This window comes from Mesoplodon bidens, assembly GCF_964165515.1.
Source record: "Mesoplodon bidens genome assembly, chromosome: 5".
NCBI lineage: Eukaryota > Metazoa > Chordata > Mammalia > Artiodactyla > Ziphiidae > Mesoplodon > Mesoplodon bidens.
In genome coordinates this window covers 83,022,978-83,034,793 of record NC_138161.1, presented here as the reverse complement: position 1 = coordinate 83,034,793, position 11,816 = coordinate 83,022,978, and the positions used below count along the sequence as shown (strand labels likewise).

The 11,816-nt window shown below is 37.5% G+C and overlaps 1 pseudogene across 1 annotated transcript; it reads right to left on the bottom strand.

Annotated features, from left to right (window-relative positions):
* Positions 1–6,544: 6,544 nt before the first annotated feature.
* On the bottom strand, positions 6,545–7,300 carry LOC308617939 (phosphomannomutase 2-like; annotated as a pseudogene). Its single transcript has one exon. The product of its transcript is annotated as a phosphomannomutase 2-like (transcript).
* Between the last annotated feature and the right edge of the window lie 4,516 nt (positions 7,301–11,816).

Sequence of the window (11,816 nt, the reverse complement as noted above, 5' to 3'; positions counted from 1 at the left end):
ACTTCCTTTGAAACTGTTAATGTTCTAGAACTGGGGCTCAAGGTAGTTAGTTACCTGTCTTAACCATTCAACAAAATGACCTGTTTAATATTTTTTTAAATAAGTTTTACTCACTTTATTTTATTTCTGTGGCATAATTCTATTTTTTAAAATAAGTTTTACTCCCTTTATATTATTTTTGTGGCATAATTCATAGTGGTGCTTATTAGGCAGTACTTGATAAACATCTTAGTACTTAAGCTATTGAGACAGTACAATCCAATAATATTGTATTATGAACTACATGTAGAATACTGTACTAGCTGAGAAAATCAATAGAACATAAAATACCCATGGACTAGGTCAATGAGAAAGGATTGAAGGATAAAAACAAATATTTGTCATGACAAGTTTCAGGTGGGAAATGATAAATTCAGATTTTAAAAAGCAGTGTTTCTGGCCAGATCTATTAAATGGCAAAGATAATACATGCTTCCCATATATTTACTTTAGTCTCTCCAACTTTTAAAAGGGCATTTATTAAAACAAATTCTAGAAGAACATAATCACATATCTCTGAGTAGTGAGTATATAGATAATTTATATTTTCAGATTTTGCTCTTTTGTATTTAAAAATGCATAACTCTTCATTGTGGAATTAAAAACTTGAAAGGAATGTTTAAGATGACCCACTATAATCAGTGAGAAAGGTACACGTTGAACTTAGAAACTCCAAAGGCAAATGAGTTTAAACCAATGTAAAATACTATCTAAAGTAGTAGGCATAGAGATTGTTCTAGATTCTCAAGTGTATAGAAATACTAACTGAGAATGCATTATGTGAGGAAGTGCTGATTCATTTAGTTTTTTTTTCCAATATTTCATTTGGATAATTTTCAAACATACAAAAACGTAGAAAGAATTTTTCTGTAAAAATTCATATATATACTATGTCAGTGCTGCAATTAACATTTCACTATATTTTCTTTATCATAGACCTATTTGTCTATATTCATCTACACATCCTTCTAGCCATTGATCCATGTATATTATTTTTTGATGCATTTCAAACAAAGTTACAGACATCAGTATGGTTCCACAAATATCTCAACAGGCATATTATTAACCAGAGTTCAATATTTATTTCTAGTGCTTTTTTGTTATTGCTGTTGAGGTAAAATTTATATACCTTAAATGCATAAACCCTTAGTATCCTTTCAATGAATTCTGACAAATGCATCTATATTCTAATTTTAAAACAGCATGGACTCATATTAAGCTCATCTTCTTATCCTCATTTTCTCAATAGCTTCCCAGGTTGGTGGGTTGAGGGCAATAAATGAAAATCAAACATTGTTTTTATGGATGAGGGCATTTTTTAGACAAATGATATCTTGTCAATCTAGCCCTATTACTATATTTTCTGGATTGACTAGTGATAACTTGTCAGGTTGGAATAGTGAGACCTCTTTCTCTGGACACAGTAGCAGGACCCATTGTGGTTAGACTAGGAGAGGTACTGACACCAACTAGACCAAATAGTTCCTTAGCAAGGCATCCAGACATTTAACTTTTTCATGGCATCCCTCCACAATAAGGATTCTAAACTTGAAAGCTAACAGTAGCCATTTTCAGGTATGAGAGGAGCTTATTCAGCAGCAAGACTGAACAAGGAAACAGCCCAAAGTGACCATTACTGAGAAAGCTCTAATGACAGTCATACTGGTGGTTCCAGTTCTTTTCCTGAGGTTTGGCCACATGAGGCCCTTGTGACCTGTGAATTACCCTTATATTCTACTCTGCTAATAAATGTTCCTTTTTGATGAAGCAAGTCCCAATGTGTTTGTTATTTGCCAGTAAGAGTTATAATTATTCTATTAACTATAGGTAGATGATCCTGATCAGAAACCTCTTTATACCCACATTATAGAGTTATATGACAATTTATTAAATGTGGACCTCAACTATTTTCTAACTATAATCTTTCATGTAGTTAATACTGAATTTATTCCCTCCTTAATAAATAATGCTATAGAATGATGTGTTTCTTCTTAAAACAAGGAATGCCTTCTTGTACTCTTAGAAGTAGCTGAGACACCAAAAGGATTAAGAAGTACTGAAGAACCATCTCATCTTCATTTAAATTACTATCCATTTTATCTTCTCCACCCCATTCTGTAAAACATTAATAAGACTGTAAGTCTAAGCTCTTATGTCAATGTAAATGTGTGTAGCTTTTGGACTCTCCAAGAGATTGACTCCAAATATGGTATTTTCTTGCTACAATAATGTGTATATGAGAGGCAATAGCTCATCTCTGCAAGCTCTAATTCCATAATAATTTATTCCAAGGCCGTGGCAGATAATGCTTCACTCACTATTAATAGAAAACTGTGCAAGTGGCGTAGGTGGTACTTTCAGTTTAGTGATGCTGCAGTTAATTTCTTTAATTTATAAAGTATTTATAAATCTCATCTTTGCAAAGCTGCTGAAACTGTGTAGGCAGAAACCAGTTATCTCCTTATCTCACAGCCTTCCAAATTGTATCCTCTCCTGTAGCCTACATAATCACTTGCACTCCTCTCACTAAATCTGTGTGACCCCATCTGTTATTTTGTATCTTGTGAAATAGCTGATTATTTATATGGCTCATGACTAAGGATTATTTTGTTATTCCAGTTACTCTACAGCAGGTTTTGTTACAGAGGGCTTGGTACAATTCAGATTCCTGGGCTCTATGTCAGCGCAGTAAAAATCTCTATTTCACCTTTTACCTTTGTAAATTCTCCTCAGTTATATTTGGTAATACCCTGTGCCCCCAAAGCCTCCTTTATTTGATACTAGTAAAACCATATCAGCTTTTCATCATGCTCAGTGTTTGCCTGGTATGTCTTTTCTCATCTTTTTACTTTCCTTTGTTGCAATAAAACTCCATTTATATTTTGTGAAGTTTGAATTTCATATCATTTTTCATTTATCACATAATATTTTTTTCTTCTGATTTTTGTTAAATTTTATTTATTTATTTATTTATTTTTGGCTGTGCTGGGTCTTCGTTTATGTGCGTGGGCTTTCTCTATTTGTGGTGAGTGGGGACCACTCTTCATCGCAGTGCGCAGGCCTCTCACTGTCGCAGCCTCTCTTGTTGTTGAGCACAAGCTCCAGATGCGCAGGCTCAGTAGTTGTGGCTCACGGGCCTAGTTGCACCGCAGCATGTGGGATTCTCCCAGACCAGGGCTCGAACCCGTGTCCCCTGCATTGGCAGGCAGATTCTCAACCACTGCACCACCAAGGAAGCCCTGATTTTTTTTTTTTCATTTACAATGTAAACACCATTCCTAGGTTGAGGGCCATGCATAAACAAGCAGTGCACCCAATTTAGCCCATTGGGCAGCATTGGCTAACCCCTGCTCTACAATATAAAATAAACTTAATCCAATTTAAAATACTGGATTCAATATTTATAATTCATATTTTTTTGCTCAATTGGTATTTATTGATTATCCAAATTGGGAAAAGTGCTGCAAAATTGCTAAGGTAAATAAACAACTCAGGCAGGACTCTGTAATTCCAATAGGGAAAATAACATATTTAAATGTGTAGAAAATCCAATATTAAATGTGGTAAGTGACAAAAGGGCATTACGGAAAATATTGGGCATTGATTTGAGGTTTTGTTGAGAAAGAATTTACATACAATAAAAAGCACAGGTGTATGGCCTGAAGAGTTTGACAAATGTGTACTGCTGTGAAACCACGATCCTGATCAAGAAAGAAAGTATCTTCAACACCCTGAGAAAATATAATTTGTCCTTTTACAATCAAATCCACACCATGATCAACGATTAATGAGATTTGCCTCAGATTAGATTAGTATTTTGTGTTCTAGAAATGTATGTAAATAAAATCCTACAGTATGCTCAACAATAATGATGGATTTCTCTAGTTCTCTCTTTAGTTCTGACAGTTATTATTTATATTTTGTTGAGCTCTGTTATTAGGTACATACAATTTAATATTTTTAGATCCTCTTGTTAAATTGACTCTCTTACCATTATGAATATTCATTATACCTGGAAATACCCCATGTCCTGAAGTCTACTTTATCTGATATAAGTATAGTCATGTCAGTTTTAGTTCGCTGCATTTACATAGTATAACTTTTCCAATGTTTTTACTTTCAACTTTACTGTGTTTAAAACTCATCTCTTGGGGCTTCCCTGGTGGCGCAGTGGTTGAGAGTCCGCCTGCCGATGCAGGGGACACAGTTCGTGCCCCGGTCTGGGAAGATCCCACATGCCGCGGAGCGGCTTGGCCCATGAGCCATGGCCGTTGAGCCTGCGTGTCCGGAGCCTGTGCTCTGCAGTGGGAGAGGCCACAACAGTGAGAGGCCCACATACCGCAAAAAAAAAACAAAACAAAACAAAACAAAAACCTCATCTCCTGTATACTGCATATAGACAGAGTTTTCCTTATTTATCTGGTTTAACAATCTCTGACCCTTAATAGGAGCATTATGTCCACTTATATTTAGTATAATTATTGATATTTGGGGGTTTAACTGTACCTTCTTGCTATTTGTCCTATTCTTTTTTTTTTTTTTTTTTTTTTTTTTTTTTTGCGGTACCTGGGTCTCTCACTGTTGTGGCCTCTCCCATTGCGGAGCACAGGCTCTGGATGCGCAGGCCCAGTGGCCATGGCTCACGGGCCCAGCTGCTCCACGGCATGTGGGATCCTCCCAGACCAGGGCACGAACCCATGTCCCCTGCATCGGTAGGCGGACTCTCAACCACTGCGCCACCAGGGAAGCCCTGTCCTATTTTTTATCATCTATTCTTTGTCCTTTGCTTAGCCTTCACTGCCTTTTTATTTTGTTTTGCTTGTTTTTAGGAAAAAACAAAATCACTTTAATTTGCTACTTTTCACTTTGAAAGGTCATTGCAGTATCATTTGCAAAATTCTACAAGGAAAGATACCACTGGATGGTCATGCCTGGGAATCACTGAGAAACGACAGTCCTGTGTGTAGTAAACAGAGTGGTTGAGTCGGGCAGACTTCATAGGCCAGCATTTCTTCTTTTGTTCTCCCAACCCAATCCTGAGCTAAGAGAAGACTGAGCAGCCAGCAGGTTTGGAGGGAACCAGGTTTATCTGATGCAAGCAACTGTTTGGGGGCTGGGAGGCAGGGGAGGCAGAGCACAGGGCTCCCCCTGGCCCAGGATTCAGGTAGGTGACTCCCAGTAGAGGCCACGCTGTAGACTAAAGCTGACCCCAGCACCTATCTGTGCAGGGTTTGGGGGTCTCAACATTGCCAAATACTGAAAAGTGATGTGTGAACAATTACCTTGCGAGCTCTCTTCAGCTGTGTTCTGAACTAGGGCGTTGAGCTGCCTCCAGTTTCACAAAGAACTTGCAGAACTCCCTTGTGGAAGGGAGGAGAGAGGGTCCCAACCTCAGTTGCTCTTACCCCTTAAGTCAAAGTCTAGGTGAGGGCCTGGGTGGACAACTTTTATTAAAATGTCTGCAGAGAGATAACGTGCAGCTCCTATTCCTATGAATAATCTAAGCTCTTACCTGAGAAACTAGAGGCAAATAATGCCTTTGGGAAGCCAGCCAGGTCCAATAAGAAGATACTTTTAGTAAAATTTAACATCCCAAGTTAGTTTCTCCAGACCTGGGATCAGAACCTACATCCAAGGGAAGGACTGTTCTGCTGGTGCCAGTTCTCTAACCAGGGGTTGTTGGTTTCTATTTCCTCCCATCTCCATGGTTACCGAGAACCAGCCAGGGTATTCAAGGTGTAGTGAATACAGAGCTGATCTGCCTTCTGGAAGAGCTGAGTGCAAACTACTTGTGGTCATTGGTCACTTGGCCAGTCATCTGTCAGCAGACCGTACTGAGGTCTGCATCTCATAAACAGGAAGCAGGATTGGAAAAGAAAGATTGTACAGTCATTTAACTGAATACCACCACAGTGATCACATTCTTCTCAGTTTCAAAGCCCCATCAAACTGGCGCTCGGGAGGGAGCTTCATTTCAGAAAGTGTTTCTAGACTTTTGTCCCAGGGTTGAATCATTGTAATTGTACTGTCCTTTCTTTCTCATCACAAATCCCCCTTTCTGTTATTGATGCAGGGGGCCCAAACATAAATATCTGTTACATTTATCACAGGACCCATGAAGAGGGAGGGTCCCAGCACATTTGTTCTTTCTCTATCTTTCTAGAATGATAGGAAGTTTCCCAAAAGCCCAGGCATACTGTGATTACAAATATGAAGTTGGGGGATAAGTCTATTGGTGGGGTTATTCCTTTGTTCCATTCTTGACAAGTCTTTTCTTCTCTCTTCTGGCATTGGAGGTGGAAGGCCTCATGTGTTTGGGGATAGAGGAGATTTCTCTGCTGCATGAGGATATCACTGTCAGGACCCTATGAGATGACTGAACCCTGCGGAGAGCCTGGCCTGGGCTGGGTCGTGTGGGCATATGAAGGGGAGACCTTGGCTTTGGCCACCAAATGACCCTGTCAGGCTCATTAGCTCCTTCTTCTTCCCACAGGGAAAATGACCATTAGTACAAGAGCTCTTCACAGATCTTGCCTGTGTCCTCAGGCATAGACTCATGTGGCCTGCAGTTCCCAGGTCTGTGAAGATCTCATGGTCGTTCCCACCTGCCACAGTTTTGTCTCCAAAGAGAGAAATGGTCTTATAACCATGATTTTCCACATGTCCCAGGCAATACCTCTTGCTCTATCTATCCCGAAAGACCTCAAAGCTGATCTGGCCTCCTACAGAAAAGGTGAGGCCTTTATTTGCAAATGCTTTCCACAGATCTGCTACACATTTTTGTCTTATATTTTCTTTCTTTATAATGTGTATAGAACTCCATGTGTTCTTTGGGGCTGCAGATTCTTTCAATAGAGGATGAATTCACAACCCATTTAGAATTTCAATGAAAGCACCCCTTCTACTTCAGGAGTTTGGTTTCTACAATGTAGCTCAGACAGTCATTGATTAAATCTTGGATTAGGGCCTTACCAAGGTGACCTTGAATAATCTGTTTATATAAGAGTTGCCCATCTTTGTATGCTACCAAGCCATTTCCTGGAAACACATAATTATATTTTTTAACCATATCATTTCCCAGCTTCACCTGCACTATATTGAAATTCAACCCGCCTACGACTCAGATTTTGATCTTCTGCCTCAATTTTTGTAGAATGCCATTTATTTCTTTAGTAATTTTCTGCTGAGGGGCCAGCAGGGTCCAGTCCACACCAAGGAGGCAGAACATTGGGCCAGGAGCCCTCAAGTCCCTAGTTTCCATCCCCTCCCCTACTTTCTGTTAAAATAATGAAAATAATTGACTGTTTTTAGTATTCTATTTGATCTCCTACATAGAATTTTATTATTCACTGTTTCAATTAGTTTTATAGTGATTTTTTTAGGGATTACAATATGCTTCCTTAACTTTTCACCTACCTTGAATTAACATCATACCACTTCATATAAGGCAAGAATTATTTCCAGTCTCATTTTCTTCAGCTGGATTCACTTCCTGTGGTGACCCTTGCAACTCTGCTCTGTTAGTCCTAGATTTTCTTTGGTTTTGTTTTTCTGAAAGTTTATTTGGCTTCCTTTTTGAAGAATACCTTCACTGGATATAAAATTCTAGGTAAATGTACAGTTTTTTTCCTTTTTTCTAACTTTGTACTGTGTACAGAAAACTTTCAAAGGTAGTACAAAGAATTTTTATATATCCTTCACCCAGATTCCCCAAAGGTTAACATTTTACCATATGTGCGTTATCTGCTATATGTACCTGTTTCTTTTTCTTGGGACCATTTGAGAGTAAGTTGCAGACATGATGACCCTCTATCCACTAATATTAGTTTAATTTGCATTTCCTAAAAATAAGGGTAAATGTACTTTGTTTTCTTTTTTAAATTTTATCCCTTTTTTAATTTATTTTTTTATACAGCAGGTTCTTAAAGTCATCAACTTTATACACATCTGTGTATACTTGTGAATTCCAATCGCCCAATTCATCACACACACACCCCACAGCCCCGCCGCTTTCCCCCCTTGGTGTCCATACATTTGTTCTCTACATCTGTGTTTCAATTTCTGCCCTGCAAACGAGTTAATCTGTACCATTTTTCTAGGTTCCACATATATGCGTTAATATACGATACTTGGTTTTCTCTTTCTGACTTACTTCACTCTGTATGACAGTCTCTAGATCCATCCACATCTCTACAAATGACCCAATCTCATTCCTTTTTATGGCTGAGTAATATTCCATTGTATATATGTACCACATCTTCTTTATCCATTCATCTGTCAATAGGCATTTCGGTTGCTTCCATTGTAAATGACTATTTACAATAGTAAATAGTACTGGAATGAATATTGGGGTGCATGCGTCTTTTTGAATTATGGTTTTCTCTGGGTATATGCCCAGTAGTGGGATTGTTGCATCATATGGTAATTCCATTTATAGTTTTTTAAGGAACTTCCATACTGTTCTCCATAATGGCTGTATCAATTTACATTCTCTCCAACAGTGCAAAAGGGTTCTCTTTTCTCCACACCCTCTCCAGCATTTGTTGTTTGTAGATTTTCTGATGATACCCATTCTAACTGGTGTGAGTTGATACCTCATTGTACTTTTGATTTGCATTTCTCTAATAATTAGTGATGTTGAGCAGATTTTCATGTACTTCTTGGCCATCGGTATGTCTTCTTTGGAGAAATGACTATTTAGGTCTTCTTCCTATTTTTGGATTAGGTTGTTTTTTTTTTTTTTTTTAATATTGAGCTGCATGTGCTGTTTATATATTTTGGAGATTAATCTTTGGTCGGCTGATTCATTTGCAAATATTTTCTCCCATTCTGAGGGTATCTTCTGGTCTTGTTGATGGTTTTCTTTGCTGTGCAAAAGCTTTGAAGTTTCATTAGGTCCCATTTCTTAATTTTTGTTTTAATTTCCATTACTCTAGGAGGTGGATCAAAAAAGATCTTGCTGTGATTTATGTCAAAGAGTGTTCTTCCTATGTTTTCCTCTAAGAGTTTTATAGTGTTCCATCTTACATTTAGGTCTCTAATCCATTTTGAATTTATATTTGTGTATGGTGTTAGGGAGTGTTCTAATTTCATTCTTTTACATGTAGCTGTCCAGTTTTCCCAGCACCACTTATTGAAGAGATTGTCTTTTCTCCATTGAATATCCTTGCCCCCTTTGTCATAGATTAGTTGACCATAGGTATGTGGGTTTATCTCTGGGCTTTCTATCTTGTTCCTTTGATGTATGTTTCTGTTTTTGTGCCAGTACCATATTGTCTTGTTTACTATAGCTTTGTAGTATAGTCTGAAGTCAGGAAGTCTGATTCCTCCAGCTCCATTTTTTCCCTCAAGACTGCTTTGGCTATTCAGGGTCTTCTGTGTCTCCATACAAATTTTAAGATTTTTTGTTCTACTTCTGTAAAAAATGCTATTGGTGATTTGATAGGGATTGCATTAAATCTGTAGATTGCTTTGTGTAGTATAGGCATTTTTACAATATTGATTTTTCCAATCCAAGAACATGGCATATCTCTCCATCTGTTGGTATCATCTTTAATTTCTTTCATCAGTGTCTTATAGTTTTCTGCATACAGTTCTTTTGTCTCCCTAAGTAGATTTATTCCTACGTATTTTATTCTTTTTGTTGCAATGGTAAATGGGAGTGTTTCCTTAATTTCTCTTTCAGATTTTTCATCATTAGTGTATAGGAATGCAAGAGACTTCTGTGCATTAATTTTGTATCCTGCAAATTACCAAATTCATTGATTAGCTCTAGTAGTTTTCTGGTGGCATCTTTAGGATTCTCTATGTATAGTATCATGTCATCTGCAAACAGTGACAGATTTACTTCTTCTTTTCCAATTTGTATTACTTTTCTTTCTTTTTCTTCTCTGATTTCCATGGCTAGGACTTCCAAAACTATGCTGAATAATAGTGGTGAGAGTGGACATCCTTGTCTTGTTCCTGATCTTAGAGGAAATGCTTTCAGTTTTTCACTAGTGAGAATGAGGTTTGCTATATGTTTGTTATATATGGCCTTTATTACGTTGAGGTAGTTTCCCTCTATGTCAACTTTCTGGAGAGTTTTTATCATAAATAGGTGTTGAATATTTTCAAATGCTTTTTCTGCATCTATTGAGATGATCATATGGTTGTTATCTGTCAGTTTGTTAATATGCCGTATCACGTTGATTTATTTGTGTATATCGAAGAATCCTTGCATCCCTGGGATAAATCCCACTTTATCATGGTGTATTATTCTTTTAATGTGTTGTTGGATTCTGTTTGCTAGTATTTTGTTGAGGATTTTTGCATCTATATTCATCAGTGATATTGGTCTGTAATTTTCTTTTTTTGTAGTATCTTTGTCTGGTTTTGGTATCAGGGTGATGGTGGCCTCATAGAATGCATTTGGGAGTGTTCCTTCCTCTGCAATTAATTGGAAGAGTTTGAGCAGGATGGTTGGTAGCTCTTCTCTAAATGTTTTGTAGAATTCGCCTGTGAAGCCATCTGGTCCTGGACTTTTGTTTGTTGGAAGAACTTTAATCACAGTTTCAGTTTCATTATTTGTTATTGGTTAGCTCATATTTTCTATTTCTTCCTGGTTCAGTCTTGGAAGGTTTACCTTTCTAAGAATTTTTCCATTTCTTCCAGGTTGTCCATTTTATTGGCATAGACTTTCTTGTAGTAGTCTCTTAGGAGAGACTACTAATTATGTGGTCTCTGTTGTAACTTTTCCTTTTTCATTTCTAATTTTATTGATTTGAGTCCTCTCCCTCATTTTCTTGATGAGTTTATCTAATGGTTTATGAATCTTGTTTATCTTCTCAAAGAACCAGATTTTAGTTTTATTGATCTTTGCTATTGTTTTCTTTGTTTCTATTTCATTTATTCCCACTCTGATCTTTATGATATACTTCCTTCTGCTAACTTTCAGTTTTGTTTTTACTTCTTTCTCTAGTTCCTTTAGGTGTAAGGTTAGATTGTTTATTTGAGATTTTTCATGTTTTTTGAGGTAGGCTTGTATAGCTCTAAACTTCCCTTAGAACATCTTTTGCTGTATCCCATATGTTTTGGATCATCATGTTTCCATTGTCATTTGTCTCTAGATGTTTTTTGATTTCCTCTTTGATGTCTTCAGGGATGTCTTGGTTATTTAGTAATGTATTTTTTAGCCTACATGTGTTTGTGTTTTTTACGTTTTTTAGCTTGTAATTGATTTCTTTTTTTTTTTTTTCCGGTACGCCGACCTCTCACTGCTGTGGCCTCTCCCGCTGCAGAACACAGGCTCCAGACATGCAGGCCCAGTGACCATGGCTCATGGGTCCAGAGGCTCCATGGAATATGGGTTCCTCCCAGACTGGTGCATGATCTCCCGTCCCCTTCATCGGCAGGCGGACTCTCAACAACTGCGCCACCAGGGAAGCCCATAATTGATTTCTAATCTCATAATGTTGCAGTTAGTTTAGTAAAGATATTTGATATGATTTAAATTTTCTTAAATTTACTGAGGCTTGATTTGTGATCCAAGGTGTGATCTATCCTGCAGAATGTTCCACACTCACTTGAGAAGAAAGTGTATTCTACTGTTTTGGGCTGGAATGTCCTATAAGTATCAGTTAAATCTATCTGGTCTATTGTGTCTTTTAAAGCTTCTGTTTCCTTATTTATTTTCATTTTGGATGATCTGTCCATTGGTGTAAGTGAGGTGTTAAAGTCCCCCTCTATTATTGTGTTAATGTCATTTTCCTCTTTTATAGCTGTTAGCAGTTGCCTTA